The 19855-nt window shown below is 30.2% G+C and overlaps 1 pseudogene; it reads right to left on the reverse strand.

Moving 5' to 3' along the window:
- Nucleotides 1-18968: 18968 nt before the first annotated feature.
- On the reverse strand, nucleotides 18969-19131 carry LOC145249873 (U2 spliceosomal RNA; annotated as a pseudogene).
- Between the last annotated feature and the right edge of the window lie 724 nt (nucleotides 19132-19855).

Below are 19855 nucleotides of genomic sequence, written 5' to 3' on the forward strand. Positions count from 1 at the left end.
GTGGTTTCACTTATTTTAAAGCGTTTATTATGTTCATAAACGAGACCGCATATTTTTTATACTAATATAAAAAGAATTTACTTATTTACTGTTGTTATAAAAGGGTAAAATCGAGTTTTCTACTTCGCCGACTATGTTGTGTGTTGTTTAATTTATTTGGAATCGTTTATTCGGTAAAGAAAAAAAAACACAGAAAACAAACAAAAAAACATGTCGAGTGTTACGTGAGAACGAGAAATAATGTCCGGTATATCACATCTTAAGAGTCTTGATAATCGCTAAAAAATAGAAAATTAAAGAAATTACTGAGGGAGATTTGGTTTTAAAAAGAAAATAATAAATTTTAGGGTTGTATTACTGTACACAAAGATTCGAAAAAGTTGTCAAAAAACAAATATATAACAAATAAATGTTAGCAAAGGCAAGATAAGTTACTTTCCTACCAAACTGGATATATTTTTTGTGTTTTTATTCAATGTAACATGTTTATTAAGCTCGAAAAACATACAGTGTTTACCGATGTATTGGACAATTCAAAATGGCGGCCGACTCTCTTAAACGCGGTAAGTTCGGGAAAAGGTGTTATAAATAATAAACTAGACAAAATACTATAAAAAAAACACCGAATATATGTCAAGTTATGTCACGGTAATATATATTGAGCGAATTGCTAACAGGATTTTGTCTAGTTTATTATTTATAACACCTTTTCCCGAAATTACCGTGTTTAAGAGAGAGTCGGCCGCCATTTTGAATTTTCCAATACATCGGTAAACACTGCATGTTTTTCGAGCTGAATAAACATGTTAAATTGAATAAAAACACGATAATTATATCCAGTTTGGTAGAAAAGTAACTTATCTTGCCTTTGATAACATTTATTTGTTATATATTTGTTTTTTTAACTACTTTTTCGAATCTATGTGTACAATACAAACCCAAATTTTAATATTTTTCAAAATATAATTTAGAGAGGGGGGGGGGTTAAAACTATATCTCCCTCCGAAAAACAAACAACAAAAAATGAAATTAAAAAGATTCTTGATAAACGATAGCGGAGTTTTCAATAAAATTGATTAATACATTTATTTAGTGATTACTTTTTCTCTGAATGATTGATTTTAGAATTTTGAAGTAAAAATTTAAAAAATTAAAAATTAGTTAACGAGAGATTGTTAGCACATGGCATCTCTCGCGCCAAAAAAATATTTCGCTTTTAATTTATTAGTTAATTTTTGCAAAATTTTACAAGACGACAATAAATGTGGATAATTGATAGAATTATAATTTTAAATAACGCATGAGTGCATTTGGTATGAGAGAAAACGAAAACATAACAACAAAAAACTATCATAATTAAAAAACCAAAACAAAAAAGTAACGCTCCCAGTTTTTAATTTTTTGGGTTTTTTTTTTATTATTGTTTTTATGACTCCAAAAAACATCGTTAAAATAAGAACCAAAAAAATTGTAATTAACTTTGTATGAACATAATAAACGCTTTAAAATAAGTGAAACCACTAAGAACTTAGCCAGTTAGGTAGAAAAAAAAAAAACATTAAACAAATAAAAATATTTTTTTTTTAAATATTATGGGGGGGGGGACTATAGTCTATTTTAAAAAGCAATATCTCCTTCAAGAACGATCATAAAATGTGTTTTCAATCGATATTTATTCAATAAGGGACCAGTTTTCCTACCTAGCGAAAGGGGACGAGTTTTCCCGGGACGAGTTTTCCTAAATTCGGGTTAATGATCGATGCTCGGAAAACTCGTACCCGGAAAACTCGTCCCCTTTCGCTAGGTAGGAAAACTGGTCCCTTATTGAATAAATATCGATTGAAAACACATTTTATGATCATTCTTGAAGGAGATATTGTTTTTAAAATAGACTATAGCCCCCCCCCCATAATATTTAAAAAAAATTTTTTTACTTGTTTAATGTTTTTTTTTTTTTAAATAAAGTCGATTTTCTAAGTGTCCGTTTTCTACCTAACTTAGTTGTTTCACCTATTTTAAAGCGTTTATTATGTTCATAAACGAGACCGCATATTTTTTTTTATATTAATATAAAAATAATTTACTTACTGTTGTTTATAAAAGGGTAAAATCAATTTTCCTACCTCGCCGACTATGTTGTTTGTAGTTTAATTTATTTGGAATCGTTTATTCGGTAAAGAAAAAAAAAACACAGAAAACAAACAAAAAACATGTCGAGTGTTACGTGAGAACGAGAAATAATGTCCGACATGAGGGTGAATAGAATTTAGGAAAACTCGTCTCGGGAAAACTCGTCTCCGGAAAACTCGTCTCGGGAAAACTCGTCTCGGGAAAACTCGTCCCCTTTCGCTAGGTAGGAAAACTGGTCCCTTATTGAATAAATATCGATTCTTGAAGGAGATATTGCTTTTTAAAATAGACTATAGCCCCCCCCCCAGCTAATATTTTTAAAAAAATATTTTTATTTGTGTAATGTTTTTTTTTTGTTTTTTTTAAATAAAATCGATTGCCCGTTTTCTACCTAACTGGCTAAGTTCTTAGTGGTTTCACTTATTTTAAAGCGTTTATTATGTTCATACAAAGTTAATTACAATTTTTTTGGTTCTTATTTTAACGATGTTTTTTGGAGTCATAAAACAATAATAAAAAAAACAAAACAAAAAAATTAAAAACTGGGAGCGTTACTTTTTTGTTTTGGTTTTTTAATTATGATAGTTTTTTGTTGTTATGTTTTTGTTTTCTCTCATACCAAATGCACTCATGCGTTATTTAAAATTATAATTTTATCAATTATCAACATTTATTGTCGTCCTGTCAAATTTTGCAAAAATTAACTAATAAATTAAAAGCGAAATATTTTTTTGTGGCGCGAGAGATGCCATGTGCTAACAATCTCTCGTTAACTAATTTTTAATTTTTTAAATTTTTACTTCAAAATTCTAAAATCAATCATTCAGAGAAAAAGTAATCACTAAATAAATTTATTAATCAATTTTATTGAAAACTCCGCTATCGTTTATCAAAAATCTTTTTAATTTCATTTTTTGTTGGTTGTTTTTCGGAGGGAGATATAGTTTTACCCCCCCCCTCTAAATTATATTTAAAAAAATATTAAAATTTGGGTTTGTATTACTGTACACATAGATTCGAAAAAGTAGTTAAAAAAACAAATATATAACAAATAAATGTTATCAAAGGCAAGATAAGTTACTTTTCTACCAAACTGGATATAATTCTCGTGTTTTTATTCAATTTAACATGTTTATTCAGCTCGAAAAACATGCAGTGTTTACCGATGTATTGGAAAATTCAAAATGGCGGCCGACTCTCTCTTAAACACGGTAATTTCGGGAAAAGGTGTTATAAATAATAAACTAGACAAAATCCTGTTAGCAATTCGCTCAATATATATTACCGTGACATAACTTGACATATATTCGGTGTTTTTTTTATAGTATTTTGTCTAGTTTATTATTTATAACACCTTTTCCCGAACTTACCGCGTTTAAGAGAGTCGGCCGCCATTTTGAATTGTCCAATACATCGGTAAACACTGTATGTTTTTCGAGCTTAATAAACATGTTACATTGAATAAAAACACAAAAAATATATCCAGTTTGGTAGGAAAGTAACTTATCTTGCCTTTGCTAACATTTATTTGTTATATATTTGTTTTTTGACAACTTTTTCGAATCTTTGTGTACAGTAATACAACCCTAAAATTTATTATTTTCTTTTTAAAACCAAATCTCCCTCAGTAATTTCTTTAATTTTCTATTTTTTAGCGATTATCAAGACTCTTAAGATGTGATATACCGGACATTATTTCTCGTTCTCACGTAACACTCGACATGTTTTTTTGTTTGTTTTCTGTGTTTTTTTTTCTTTACCGAATAAACGATTCCAAATAAATTAAACAACACACAACATAGTCGGCGAAGTAGAAAACTCGATTTTACCCTTTTATAACAACAGTAAATAAGTAAATTCTTTTTATATTAGTATAAAAAATATGCGGTCTCGTTTATGAACATAATAAACGCTTTAAAATAAGTGAAACCACTAAGAACTTAGCCAGTTAGGTAGAAAACGGACACTTAGAAAATCGATTTTATTTAAAAAAAAAAAAACATTAAACAAGTAAAATATTTTTTTTTAAATATTATGGGGGGGGCTATAGTCTATTTAAAAAAAAAAAACAATATCTCCTTCAAGAACGATCATAAAATGTGTTTTCAATCGATATTTATTCAATAAGGGACCAGTTTTCCTACCTAGCGAAAGGGGACGAGTTTTCCGGAGACATTAGAATTTAGGAAAACTCGTCCCGGGAAAACTCGTCTCCGGAAAACTCGTCTCCGGAAAACTCGTCTCCGGAAAACTCGTCTCGGGAAAACTCCTCCCCTTTCGCTAGGTAGGAAAACTGGTCCCTTATTGAATAAATATCGATTGAAAACACATTTTATGATCGTTCTTGAAGGAGATATTGCTTTTAAAAATAGACTAAAGCCCCCCCCCATAATATTTTTTTTTAAATATTTTTATTTGTTTAATGTTTTTTTTTTTTTTTTAAATAAAATCGATTGCCCGTTTTCTACCTAACTGGCTAAGTTCTTAGTGGTTTCACTTATTTTAAAGCGTTTATTATGTTCATACAAAGTTAATTACAATTTTTTTGTTTCTTATTTTAACGATGTTTTTTGGAGTCATAAAAACAATAATAAAAAACAAAACCAAAAAATTAAAAACTGGGAGCGTTACTTTTTTGTTTTGGTTTTTTAATTATGATAGTTTTTTGTTGTTATGTTTTTGTTTTCTCTCATACCAAATGCACTCATGCGTTATTTAAAATTATAATTTTATCCATTATCAACATTTATTGTCGTCCTGTCAAATTTTGCAAAAATTAACTAATAAATTAAAAGCGAAATATTTTTTTGGCGCGATAGATGCCATGTGCTTACAATGAATTTAGGAAAACTCGTCTCCGGAAAACTCGTCTCGGGAAAACTCGTCTCCGGAAAACTCGTCTCCGGAAAACTCGTCTCGGGAAAACTCGTCCCCTTTCGCATGGTAGGAAAACTGGTCCCTTATTGAATAAATATCGATTCTTGAAGGAGATATTGCTTTTTAAAATAGACTATAGCCCCCCCCCCAGCTAATATTTTTTAAAAAATATTTTTATTTGTGTAATGTTTTTTTTTTGTTTTTTTTAAATAAAATCGATTGCCCGTTTTCTACCTAACTGGCTAAGTTCTTAGTGGTTTCACTTATTTTAAAGCGTTTATTATGTTCATACAAAGTTAATTACAATTTTTTTGTTTCTTATTTTAACGATGTTTTTTGGAGTCATAAAACAATAATAAAAAAACAAAACAAAAAAATTAAAAACTGGGAGCGTTACTTTTTTGTTTTGGTTTTTTAATTATGATAGTTTTTTGTTGTTATGTTTTTGTTTTCTCTCATACCAAATGCACTCATGCGTTATTTAAAATTATGATTTTATCCATTATCAACATTTATTGTCGTCCTGTCAAATTTTGCAAAAATTAACTAATAAATTAAAAGCGAAATATTTTTTTGTGGCGCGAGAGATGCCATGTGCTAACAATCTCTCGTTAACTAATTTTTAATTTTTTAAATTTTTACTTCAAAATTCTAAAATCAATCATTCAGAGAAAAAGTAATCACTAAATAAATTTATTAATCAATTTTATTGAAAACTCCGCTATCGTTTATCAAAAATCTTTTTAATTTCATTTTTTGTTGGTTGTTTTTCGGAGGGAGATATAGTTTTACCCCCCCCCCTCTAAATTATATTTAAAAAAATATTAAAATTTGGGTTTGTATTACTGTACACATAGATTCGAAAAAGTAGTTAAAAAAACAAATATATAACAAATAAATGTTATCAAAGACAAGATAAGTTGGGTTACCCGATAAGTTACTTTTCTACCAAACTGGATATAATTCTCGTGTTTTTATTCAATTTAACATGTTTATTCAGCTCGAAAAACATGCAGTGTTTACCGATGTATTGGAAAATTCAAAATGGCGGCCGACTCTCTCTTAAACACGGTAAGTTCGGGAAAAGGTGTTATAAATAATAAACTAGACAAAATACTGTTAAAAAACAACCGAATATATGTCAACTTATGTCACAGTAACATATATTGAGCGAGTTTCTAACAGTATTTTGTCTAGTTTATTATTTTCAATATATGTTACCGTGACATAACTTGACATATATTCGGTGGTTTTTTAATAGTATTTTGTCTAGTTTATTATTTATAACACCTTTTCCCGAACTTACCGTGTTAAAGAGAGAGTCGGCCGCCATTTTGAATTTTCCAATACATCGGTAAACACTGTATGCTTTTTGAGCTGAATAAACATGTTAAATTAAATAAAAACACGAAAATTATATCCAGTTTGGTAGAAAAGTAATTTATCTTGCCTTTGATAACATTTATTTGTTATATATTTGTTTTTTGACAACTTTTTCGAATCTATGTGTACAGTGATACAAACCCGAACTAGAAATAATGTCCGGTATATCACATCTTAGGGGTCTTGATAATCGCTAAAAAATAGAAAATTAAAGAAATTACTGAGGGAGATTTGGTTTTAAAAAGAAAATAATAAATTTTAATATTTTTCAAAATATAATTTAGAGAGAGGGAGAGAGAGTGGGGGGTTAAAACTATATCTCCCTCCGAAAAACAACCAACAAAAAATGAAATTAAAAAGATTCTTCATAAACGATAGCGGGATTTTCAAGAAAATTGATTAATAAATTTATTTAGTGATTACTTTTTCTCTTAATGATTGATTTTAGAATTTCGAAGTAAAAATTTTAAAAAATTTAAAATTAGTTAACGAGAGATTGTTAGCACATGGCATCTCTCGCGCCAAAAAAATATTTCGTTTTTAATTTACTAGTTAATTTTTGCAAAATTTGACAGGACGACAATAAATGTTGATAATTGATAAAATTATAATTTTAAATAACGCATGAGTGCATTTGGTATGAGAGAAAACAAAAACATAACAACAAAAAAACTATCATAATTAAAAAACAAAACAAAAAAGTAACGAAAAATCGAATCGCTTCCTGTTTTTTAATTTTTTGGTTTTGTTTTTAATTATTGTTTTTATGACTTCAAAAAACAAAAAAAAGAACAAAAAAAAGAACAAAAAAAAATTGTAATTAACTTTGTATGAACATAATAAACGCTTTAAAAGAAGTGAAACCACTAAGAACTTAGCCAGTTAGGTAGAAAACGGACACTTAGAAAATCGATTTTATTTAAAAGAAAAAAAAAAGAAAAGAAAACATTAAACAAGTAAAAATATTTTAAAAAAATATTAGGGGGGGCTATAGTCTATTTTAAAAAATAATATCTCCTTCAAGAATGATCATAAAATGTGTTTTCAATCGGTATTTATTCAATACGGGACCAGTTTTCCTACCTAGCGAAAGGGGACCAGTTTTCCGGAGACGAGTTTTCCGGAGACGAGTTTTCCGGAGACGAGTTTTCCGGGCACCCATGAGGGTATATCACATCTTAGGGGTCTTGATAATCGCTAAAAAATAGAAAATTAAAGAAATTACTGAGGGAGATTTGGTTTTAAAAAGAAAATAATAAATTTTAATATTTTAAAAAATATAATTTAGAGAGGGGGGGGGGTAAAAACTATATCTCCCTCCGAAAAACAACCAACAGAAAATGAAATTAAAAAGATTCTTGATAAACGATAGCGGAGTTTTCAATAAAATTGATTAATAAATTTATTTAGTGATTACTTTTTCTCTTAATGATTGATTTTAGAATTTTGAAGTAAAAATAAAAAAAAATTAAAAATGAGTTAACGCGCCCAAAAAATATTTCGCTTTTAATTTATTAGTAAATTACAAAATTTTTTTTGTTCTTATTTTAACGATGTTTTTTGGAGTAATAAAACAATAATAAAAAAAAAAAAAAACAAAAAAAAAAAAAACAGGGAGCGATTCGATTCTTCGTTACCTTTTTTGGTGTAAATCTATAAATGGGCCACAACAAAACTTTTATACAATAAAAATCTGAAAAAAATCTTTATAATGTACGTACTTGTCACTGCATGAAGATGTCATATTCCAAAAATTACGTAAATCGATCAAGTAGTTTTTTTTTATCGAAGAAATCAAATATTATCGGAGGTTTAGTCGAAGATTTGGCACGCGCCATCTTGTTTGAGAAATAACGCCACTAACGACTCCTGGCGGAAATATGTGTCAACAAGGCCAGTACATGCAGACCATCGAATATTTTAGCAATCAAGTACTTTTTTTTTTTTTTTGAAGAAAATCAAATTTTACGATTTCTAGGGATAATAAATAAATAAATTGACTTCTTTTAATAAAGAGAATGTGGAAAACACTAGTTATTTTTGTTCGTCTGAAAACAGACTTTAATAAACGAAGTACTTTTTTTTTTCTTTTTAAAGAAAAAACAAATTTTACGATTTTTAGGGATAATAAATAAATAAATTGACTTCTTTTAATAAAGAGAATGTGTGTTTGGATTTGTATTACTGTACACATAGATTCGAAAAAGTTGTCAAAGAAAACAAATATATAACAAATAAATGTTATCAAAGGCAAGATGAGTTACTTTTCTACCTAACTGGATAATTTTCTAGTGTTTTTATTTAATGTAACATGTTTATTCAGCTCGAAAAACATAGTGTTTACCGATGTATTAGAAAATTTAAAATAGCGCCCGACTCTCTCTTTCACACGGTAAGTTTGGGAAAAGAGGTTATAAATAATAAAAAAAAAAACTAGACAAAATACTGTTAGAAACTCGCTCAATATGTTACCGTGACATGGGCTGACATATATTCGGTGGGTTTTTAACAGTATTTTGTATATTTTTTATTTTAAACTCATTTTCCCAAACATACCGCGTTCAACAGAGAAGCCGGCGCCATTAAAAATTTTCCAATACATCGGTAAACACTGTATGTGTTTCGAACTGAATAAACATATTACATTGAATAAAAACACTAAAAGTTATCCAATTAGGTAGAAAAGTAACTTATCTTTCCTTTGATGACATTTATTCGTTTTTTGACAACTTTTTCGAATCTGTGTACTGTGTACAGTAATACAAACCCAAACACACATTCTCTTAAAAGAAGTCTATTTATTTATTATCCCTAAAAATCGTAAAATTTGTTTTTTCTTAAAAAAAAAAAAGTACTTCGTTTATTAAAGTCTGTTTTCAGACGAACAAAAAAGTGTTTTCCACATTCTCTTTATTAAAAGTCAATTTATTTATTTATTATCCCTAGAAATCGTAAAATTTGATTTTCTTCAAAAAAAAAAAAAAAAAAAAAGTACTTGATTGATAAAATATTCGATGGTCTTGCCTTGTTGGCCCATATTTCCGCCAGGGGTCGTTAGTGGCGTTATCTCTCAAACAAGATGGCGCGTGCCAAATCTTCGATTAAACCTCCGATAATTTTTGATTTTCTTAAATAATAATAATAATAAAAAGAACCTACTTGATCGATTTACGTAATTTTTGGAATATGACATCTTCATGCAGTGACAAGTACGTACATTAGAAAGACTTTTTTCAGATTTTTATTGTATAAAAGATTTGTTGTGGCCCATTTATAGACTTGCACCCTTTTTTATACTGGATATGTTTTCAGTGTTTTTTATTTAATGTAACATGTTTATTTAGCTCGAAAAACATACTGTTTACCAATATATTGGAAAATACAAAATGGCGCTCGACTCTCTCTTTAACATGGTAAGTTCGGGAAAAGGTGCTATAAATATAAAACTAGACAAAAGGCTGTTAGGAACTTGCTCAATATATATTACGGTGACATAGCTTGACATATATTCGGTGGTTTTTTAATAGTATTTTGTCTAGTTTATTATTTATAACACTTTTTCCCGAACTTACCGTGTTAAAGAGAGAGTCGGGCGCCATTTTGAATTTTCCAATACATCGGTAAACAATGTATGTTTTTCGAGCGGAGTAAATAATAAAATAATAAAAACACGAAAAATATATCCAGTTTGGTAGAAAAGTAGCTTATCTTGCTTTTGATAACATTTATTTGTTATATATTTGTTTTTTTGAAAACTTTTTCGAATCTATGTGTACAGTAATACAAATCCAAAAATTGTTTGTTTTGCAGTAAAAAAATAAAATAACTAAAATGAAATATTCAACTTTCTCCAATAAAAATAAAAGTTCAAACACGAATTCACTTACGATATTTTGATTAAAATTATCCCAAATGTGCAATTATAATAATTATTTTCCGAATGGAGAATTGTTCTTTTTCTTTAGAACATACATGGACAATCGGTAACACATATTGGTAGCAATATTTTTTTTTTTTTTTTTTTTTATGTCTGTTAGCATAACCACGTGGTTGAATACCGGAAGCTGTCTATACCTACAACTTAATTAGGAAATGACGTTACGCTGTCATATGCATCGGCCTTCTTTCTCGGTAGCCACGGTGAAACAGGCAGTCGTCGGTTTCAGCCGAGCGTTGTTCAAATGTTGAAACGCGAAATTTCTATTTACATCACCAGCAAGGATTTTTTTTTTGGGTACTTCTACAGTTTAGTCAAGACATTAAAAAAATGAAAATACCGAAAAAAGTTTAAAATGTATGTATCCGTTATGGAACGAAGTTCCCCGAAAAAAAATTTCACTTAATTTCATCAAGTAGTTTTTTTTTTACAGCGGAAAAACGCGTTTCTATGAGAGCGCGTTGAAGGCAGCCATCTTGTATTTAAAAAATTTTTGTTTGAATTTTAGAAATATCAAAGGGAGATAACTCCAGTTAAAGCGCTGACACCCCTTCCCATACTAGCTTTTCTTCCTAAAAATCGAACATTTTGCTCGGTATCATAACAAATTGTTTTTTCGCTGTAAAATAAAAACAACAACAAAAAAAAATACTTGATGAAATTAAGTGAAATTTTTTTCGGAGAACTTCGTTCCGTAACGGATGAATTTAGGAAAACTCGTCCCGGGAAAACTCGTCTCGGGAAAACTCGTCTCCGGAAAACTCGTCTCCGGAAAACTCGTCCCCTTTCGCTAGGTAGGAAAACTGGTCCCTTATTGAATAAATATCGATTGAAAACACATTTTATGATCGTTCTTGAAGGAGATATTGTTTTTTAAAATAAACTATAGCCCCCCCCCATAATATTTAAAAAAAAATATTTTTACTTGTTTAATGTTTTTTTTTTTTTAAATAAAATCGATTTTCTAAGTGTCCGTTTTCTACCTAACTGGCTAAGTTCTTAGTGATTTAACTTATTTTAAAGCGTTTATTATGTTCATACAAAGTTAATTACAAATTTTTTTGTTCTTATTTTAACGATGTTTTTTGGGTTTTGTTTTTTTTTATTGTTTTTATAAACAATAAAAAAAAAAAAACCTAAAAATTAAAAAACAGGGAGCGATTATTCTTCGTTACGCTTTTGGTTTTGTTTTTTAATTATGATAGTTTTTTGTTGTTATGTTTTTGTTTTCTGTCATACCAAATGCACTCATGCGTTATTTAAAATTATGATTTTATCAATTATCCACATTTATTGTCGTCCTGTCAAATTTTGCAAAAATTAACTAAAAAATTAAAAGCGAAATATTTTTTTGGCGCGAGAGATGCCATGTGCTAACAATCTCGTTAACTCGTTTTTAATTTTTTTAATTTTTACTTCAAAATTCTAAAATCAATCAAGAGAGAAAGTAATCACTAAATAAATTTATTAATCAATTTTATTGAAAACTCCGCTATCGTTTATCAAGAATCTTTTTAATTTCATTTTTTGTTGGTTGCTTTTCGAAGGGAGGTTTTATCCCCCCCCTCTCTCTCTAAATTATATTTTAAAAAATATTAAAATTTATTATTTTCTTTTTAAAACCAAATCTCCCTCAGTAATTTCTTTAATTTTTTATTTTTTTAGCGATTATCAAGACCCCCTAAGATGTGATATACCAGGCATTATTTCTCGTTCTCCCGTAACACTCGATAGACATGTTTTTTGTTTGTTTTCTGTTTTTTTTCTTTACCAAATAAACGATTCCAAATAAATTAAATAAACAACATAGTCAGCGAGGTAGAAAAATCGATTTTACTCTTTTATAAGCAACACTAACAGTATATAAGTAAATTATTTTTATATTAATATAAAAAAAAATATGCGGTCTCGTTTATGAACATAATAAACGCTTTTATTAAAAACACAAAAAAACATTAAACAAATAAAAATATTTTTTTAAAAATATTATGGGGGGGGGAGCTATAGTTTATTTTAAAAAACAATATCTCCTTCAAGAACGATCATAAAATGTGTTTTCAATCGATGTTTATTCAATAAGGGACCAGTTTTCCTACCTAGCGAAAGGGGACGAGTTTTCCGGAGACGAGTTTTCCGGAGACGAATTTTCCCGAGACGAGTTTTCCCGAGACGAGTTTTCCTGGGACGAGTTTTCCCGGCACCCGGATACATACAATTGAAACTTTTTTCGATATTTTCATTTTTTAATGTCTTGACTAAACTGTACAAGTACCTTTTTTTAAAATTATTTTTTGGTGACTGTACCAAATCACAACACCGTAACCCTCCTTCCAATAATAAACAAATATATTCTGCCGGTGACTACACCGACTGTTGGAAGGGCCTATAACAAAGTAGGAGGAGAAGAATTCCAACAACCACCTGACAGTGAATCATAAGTATGCATTTTGTAGAGCCCGCATCGAAGGCAACAACGAACGATGTTGAGAGGATGTAGGAAGGAAGCAAAACAAGAAGCAAGAATACGGGACCGGGAACTTCTGAATACATATTTATTTGAATTTATGTGGAGACAATTCGGAAACGATCCTTTTGGGGAGCTTCCTTCCATTTCCTCTATCCCCATCTCCCCCCCCCCCTCTTTGCCGTCGAAGGCCGTTCAACAGTTGACCAAAGTAAAAGATTCCTAAGAAAAAATTCTGTGGACATTTAAACGAAACCCTGCCTTTTCGCACAGACGTTTTGCAGAGCATCTAACGTCACAAAGATGTTTCGTAATCACGAAGAAAACAAATTTCAAAAATATTTTTTTAGACAGCGTTCATGGAGCCGGTTTGGATCTATTAAAAGAGCATTTTAGCGGCCAAACGAATCAGTCGACCACAAGTCAGCATGCTGTAAACATCATCATTGACTCCATCTGGGTGGTCGTTAAAACGCACGCGCACCCGATAATTAATTTTCCACGGAAATGGACTTTTTACCCTTTTCTATCTCTGCTAAAGTAAGCGATGGGCTTTTAGGTTGGTTAATTTTTCTAAAAAAAAGGACTGATTATTTCTAACCAAGAACTTTTACTTTTCTACTTCATTTCATTTTATTACCTCAGTCGCAGGAAGATACTTTCAATTAAGAAACTTTCCTGTCTGCTCTGTTCACTTATTTAGAATTAAAAAAAAAAAAAAATTGTATAAAATTTATTCATCCGCCTCAGTCATCTTTGTTTGATTGTTCAACTTCATTTTACAAATATTTTTCATTTTTATTTTCTTGCGTTTGCGGGACTAACATCGACACCCGTAGCCCCGCAACATACTCATCTCGATAAAGTTCTTCCGCCGGCAATGAACAGCCACAAAAAAAAAAAAAAAAATAAATAAATAAATAAAAATAATAATAAAAATATTAAGTTTTCTTGAAAAAAAAAAAAATCAATTTATGCTTTTCGTAAACATATTTTTATGTATTTTCTTAAAGAAAATAATAGATATAAAATTTTAGTGGAATACTCCCACCCAACTAAAAGAAAAAAAAAGGTTCTCCTTAGTCTTCTGACCCCAATGTTTCGTCTGCTAAAATTTTAATCACGTGATCACGGTGTACTGTAGCATCAATAAAATAAGCCATCAATTCAAGTGCCGCTTGTTATGGATTTAGCTGAATACGATATTAAAAATCACTTTATTGGTACTTATGCACATATGTTAGCGGGCTGGCGGGTGTATTGTAACTATTCTGTACTTTCACCTAACAATTTAATAACCAAAAAGATATAGTAAAACTTGAACACCCGTTTGAATACATTAATTTAAATTTAAAGTGTTGTGATAAAAACAAAAAAACATTCAGTTGCGCTTGTGCTTTATTTCTTCAATTTTGAAAAATTTCACAATGATGAATGAATTCGTGTGTACTTTAAAAACACAATGCACCCACCCCGACCCCCCACCGCCTCCCGCAAATGTAAACACAGAATTTCTATGAAATGTTAAACGGTATTCTACTCTGTAAATGTTGTCGCGTTACTTATGAAAAAACGGTTAATTAAACTGCAGAAGCACCTGTTAAACTACACAAGTTCTATAATTGAATACCCCCTCCCCACAAAAAAGAACGAAAAACATAAAATATGCTTGTGCAAACCGCTAATGAAAACTTAATTTTTTCGATCAATTAAAAGGGGTTAATACCATGCAAACCATAAATTTGCGACAGATTTGATTATCAGATTTGTGGCCAGCAACATCGAATATCCCTAAAAAACAAATTGGTACTCCTGCAGTATTTTACCCACCGATTTCACGATCTTAGCCGAGCGTTGACGAACGCTTTCGGCGTTAACGCCGACGAAAGCCGAGAATTCGGAGCTACTACGGTGCAAGAACGCTAAAAGTATGTGAATAGCAACAACATTACAAGGAAAAGATATTACACACACACACAACAAAATGGATAAAATTAATACAAAAAATTTGGATAAAATAAATCACAAACACTTACCGTAAGTTTTTTTTAAAGTAGAATAAATTTATTTTGTTGAATATTTTTTTTTTTGGTTCATTTTGTTTTCCGATAGCTTTTCTTTGGGGGGGGGGGGTAAGCAACAGTAATAAACACTTCAATGTTTTTTTTGTGTGTGTTTTTAACAAAACGTTATTAAACAGTAACAACAATGTTTTTTTTTTTTTTTTTTCAGTAATGTTTGTAGGGGGGGGACAACAATTACTGTTTATCTTTAGTTCCGACTGGAAGATTTTCTACTGACTGTAGAGAGGCAAAGTAGGGAGCAAAGGGTTTTCAGAGGATGTGGAAAGAAGCTCCTTCCCAAACCGGGTAGCCTTCCGCGATTTGATTTATTATGGAGACAAAAGAAGGGTTGTGTCCACATTTTTGTCTCCACATAAATTCGCATAAATATGTTTCCAACAGCTCCCGGTTTTTTTTTTTATATCGCTAAATTAAATAGCTGAAATGAAAGGCTGTGTATTTTTACTTTGAACAATAAAATAACTGAAATGAAACGCTATGTGTGTAATTTCAATGAAAATTATTCGTCTGCTGCGCGTTCGTTTGAAGCGCCCTGATTGGCTGATAGAGTATCGTACCGCTCGCCATGTTCCGGCGTTTTCCGACGGATGTCGATCAACGCTCGGCTAAGATCGTGAAATCGGTGGGTAAAATACTGCAGGAGTACCAACAAATTAGTGGTCGGTATTCTGTTGTAGCGAAAGGTAATGTCTACCTTTTAATTTATTTTAATAAATATTATTCGAAATACTGTTTTTAATTTGTGGTTAATTTACGTTCTCTCCTTTCGCTCAAGATTTCTTAGAATTTACTCCTTCCCCCCTCCAATAAACCTTACTTTTTTTGTGGCAACACCGGTAGTGGGGAGGAGGGATTCCAGTTACATGTGGCATATTTAGCCTTTTTTTTCTTTTTTGGCATTTTTTCGTTATTCGAAAACAAGATGGCTGCCATTAAAAATTATAGGGATTACGGGTAAAATCATGGCTACCGAGAGAGTAGGCCAGTGAACATGACAGCGTGCCGTCATTTCCGGATCAACTTGTAGGTATAGAAAGTTTCCGGTGTTCAACCACATGGTCACGTTAACAGGCATAAAAATATGACTGCGTTACAGAACGTCCATGTATGTTCTTCTAAAGAGAAAGACCAATTCTCCATTTGGATAATTATTATAATTGCACATTGGGATAATTTTAATCTAACAAAATATTGTAAGTGAACTCGTTTTTGAACTTTTATTTCTACTGGAGGAAGTCGAATATTTCATTTTATTTATTTTTATTTATTTATTTATTTATTTTTTTTATGCAAAACAAACAATTTTTATATAATATTTCTCAGTCCGTCCTTTAAATAATAAATAAAACTGTTCACAAATATTTTAAAATTAGCATTTTTAACAACAGATTTTTTTTTCTATGATCGATGAATTTTCAATATTTTAGCACCGGGCGTAATTTATTTCTTTGAAATATATTTAAAACTTCAAGTTTTTGTTATTTTATAACATTTTAACTGTAAATAATTTACATGACTGAAATGGGAAATAAAATAGGAAATTTTTTCTTTTCCGAGATATATGAACCACACAAATTAATTAAAAATTCATTAACTAATCAGTTTTAATTAGTCTTGATATGAACTAAAAATAAAAAGGACATTAAATAAAAATAAATATTTTCTTGTTTTATCTTATAAATAAATGTTTTTTATCGTGCTGAAATATTTAGAAAACTATTTTAATGGTGAGGGGGGAGCTTTCTAACGATTATGCACTTTCACCTGGCAATTTAATGAAAAAAAGGGGGAGTTGCTTTACTATACACAGTTTCGAAAAAGTTGTCAAAAACAAATATATAACAAATAAATGTTATCAAAGGCAAGATAAATGACCTTTCTATATAACTGGATAAGTTTTTAGTGTTTTAATGTAAAATGTTTATTCGGTTCGAAAATGACAGTGTTTATCGATATATTTGAAAAAGACAAATGGTGGCGAGCTCGCTGTTGAATACGTTAAGTTTGGGAAAATAAGTTCAAACTAAAAAACTATACAAATACTGTTAGAAACTCACTCAATATATGTTACCGTGACATAGGCTGACATATATTGAGTGTGTTTCTAATATTATTTTGTAATACAATATCGTAGATGTTTACTATATTTTCTTAGTTTTTAACCAATGTTCACATTATGGTATGATTGTCTTTCAGTAGTTATGTGATCTTCATTTCCGTATTCATGTATTCTGCAGTGCAGCAGTGTCAGAAATTTCGTGAAAAATAGTGAATAATTCCACCCCATCTTTCCAAGCTTATAACTCCTCGAAAAATGCAATTCAAGCCCTAATTTTTTTTTTTCAATTAAAGGAGCAAGGACCAAGATTTCATTAAAAAAAAAAAAAAGTGTTTTTTTTTTAAAAAGGTTTTAAACTTCGGACTTTGCAGGTAAAATTCTATAAGAACACTATGTTTTTTTTTGTTTTAAATTTGAATATATTATGTATTGACCTTTTCTCTTCAATTTGTGAGTAAATAATTATGTACTCATCGGGTTCTAAATTAATTATTATTAGACATTTACAAAATGGGAGGCGTGAATTATTCGACCCCCTGTCTTTCCAAGCTTATAACTCCTCGAAAAATGTAATTCAAGCCCTAATTTTTTTTTCAATTAAAGGAGCAAGGACCAAGGTTCCATTAAAAAAAAAAAAAGAAAAAACAAATAACGTGGTTTAAAAAAAAAGGTTTTAAACTTCAAACTTTACAGGTAAAATTCTAAAAGAACACTATGTTTTTTTTTTTTTTTAAATTTGAATATATTATGTATTGACCTTTTCTCTTCAATTTGTGAGTAAATAATTATCGGGTTACTAAATTAAGTATTTGCTTTTTAATAGACACTTAAAAATTGGGATGGGGGGAGGGTCGTGAATTTAAAAAAAAAAACGTTTGTCTAAAATATTATATTCGATTTATTGGAAAGAACATAAAATTTCACATTTACCCTGAAAATATCGTAAAAATAGAATCAATAGAAAAATTTTGATAGATTTTTAAAATTTAAAAATTGAAAAATATTGAGTTTAAAAATTGAAAAATATTGAGTTCGGAAAATTCATTACTGTTTAAAAAAAAAAAATATTTCTATTACTTTTAAAACAACTGTAATAGTTTATTTTGGAAGTATAATCCATAAAGAAAATAAATAACCCACTTTTAACAGAGAAATTCCGAGATTTTTATATTGTATTCGCAGTTTCGTGTTAGGGGTGTCAAAAATTCCTACAAAAATTCTGATACCGCTAAGAAATTCTGCACTGATATGAAGATGAAGACTATAGCGGGGTATAGGATTCCTTACCGTATAACTGATGAAAATACGCTACACATTTTGATGAAAAATATGGGGAAAAATGGTCATAGAAGAAAACCAAAACTTTAAATATAATTTCTGTATCTAAAGAAATAGTTATATAAATATTCCAACAATCTTGTGGGGAAAATCCAGCTTCCTCAATACGGGGCACTCAGGATGGGAACAAAAATAATCTCAGTCATGAAAGATTTCTCTTCCACCGACCGAGGACAGAAAAGGTGAAGTGTAGCATCAAAACAGACTACACTGATTTTGTTCCGAAGGCCAAAAAATGTTTGTGTTTAATGCTTCTTTAATTGTTTGTTCTCTAAATTCATAATTCAGTTTTATCATTATTAGATTGTATATTACTTTAAAATTACTTAATTTTACATAATATTTATATTTTATATATTAATCATATATATTATATTTCATTATTAATCGAATTGGATCCGTTTTATTTTCTTTTTTTACATATTTTAAATCTTTTTAAAAATGCCTTCATATAGTACCTATTTACTATGCCTCCCCACGGGACAGAGTTAGACACCAGGGTCGTTTTTTAACGTGGAGAAAAGGTACAAAAATAAAAATTGTCTCAGTCGTGAAGGATTTCTCCTCCACCGAAAGAGAACAAGAAAATGAAGTGCAGCATCTGAAGAACAGATGGTATTTATTTGCTCCCCCACCGAGCAAATTAGGCACAAGGCCAATTTTTAATGTGAGGAGTGAAGGGAGGGGGGAGGGAAAAAGGGGGCCAGCTCTCGAGAGGGGGGAAATGGGAGCTGGTTAAAGGTCAAGCATGTGGGGTTGCCCCCACGTCTGGTCTTTGCTAGTCATAGTTAGTCATAGCTTGCAGCATCTGAAGAACAGATACTACACTTTGATCTTGACCAAAAGGCCAAGAAAAAAAATTAGTATCCAACAGTGATAGTTTCACAAATCTTATCTCGGTGGTTGTGGTAAAATCCCTTCAAAGCGTATTGAGGTTGTATGAGAAAATAAAGCTGTGTACGCATTATAAATGTTTCTTTTCTGTCTCTTATGTTATACATTAGTGGGGGGGGTACCTGGCGTTGCCCGGGTGATTCGAGGTGTGTGTGCTCGGGCGGGTGTTAATCAAAACATAAGAATAAGCGAAGTAAATATTAAAAAAGCACAAAGAAAAAACTAACGTAAGGCAAACGAACGATGTTAAATGTAAAAATGGGGGGAAAAAAAAGAAAACGCGAAAAAGAAAAACGAACATTAAACCTTCTTTAAAAAATGCGAAAAATAAAAACCAAAAAAAAAAAAAAAACACTGGCTTAAATAACCCTGTTTCAATATTAAAATTTAAAAAATCGAAAAAAAAAGAGACATCTCACATCACGATTCGAACCCAAAACCTTTAGATAATGAGGCCATGCTCTAAACAACTGAGCTAAGACGACGTCGACGAAATTGTGTCGGTTTTTCAAATATTTAAACTAAATCATGTTCCGACGCCGTATGAGAGGACGGTTTTTTCTGACCCCTCTCTGTAGAAAACTGATGATTTTAGGGTGAAGAAATTAATGTTTTTGGCCAATTTTTTTATATTTGTCGGGCGAAGGTTGGAACTTTAAAATGATACCGATCTTGTGAAAATCAGTGAC

The sequence above is a fragment of the Euprymna scolopes genome, chromosome 28 (assembly GCF_053919585.1).
Source record: "Euprymna scolopes isolate OS-2025 chromosome 28, ASM5391958v1, whole genome shotgun sequence".
In the NCBI taxonomy this organism is placed as follows: Eukaryota; Metazoa; Mollusca; class Cephalopoda; order Sepiida; family Sepiolidae; genus Euprymna; species Euprymna scolopes.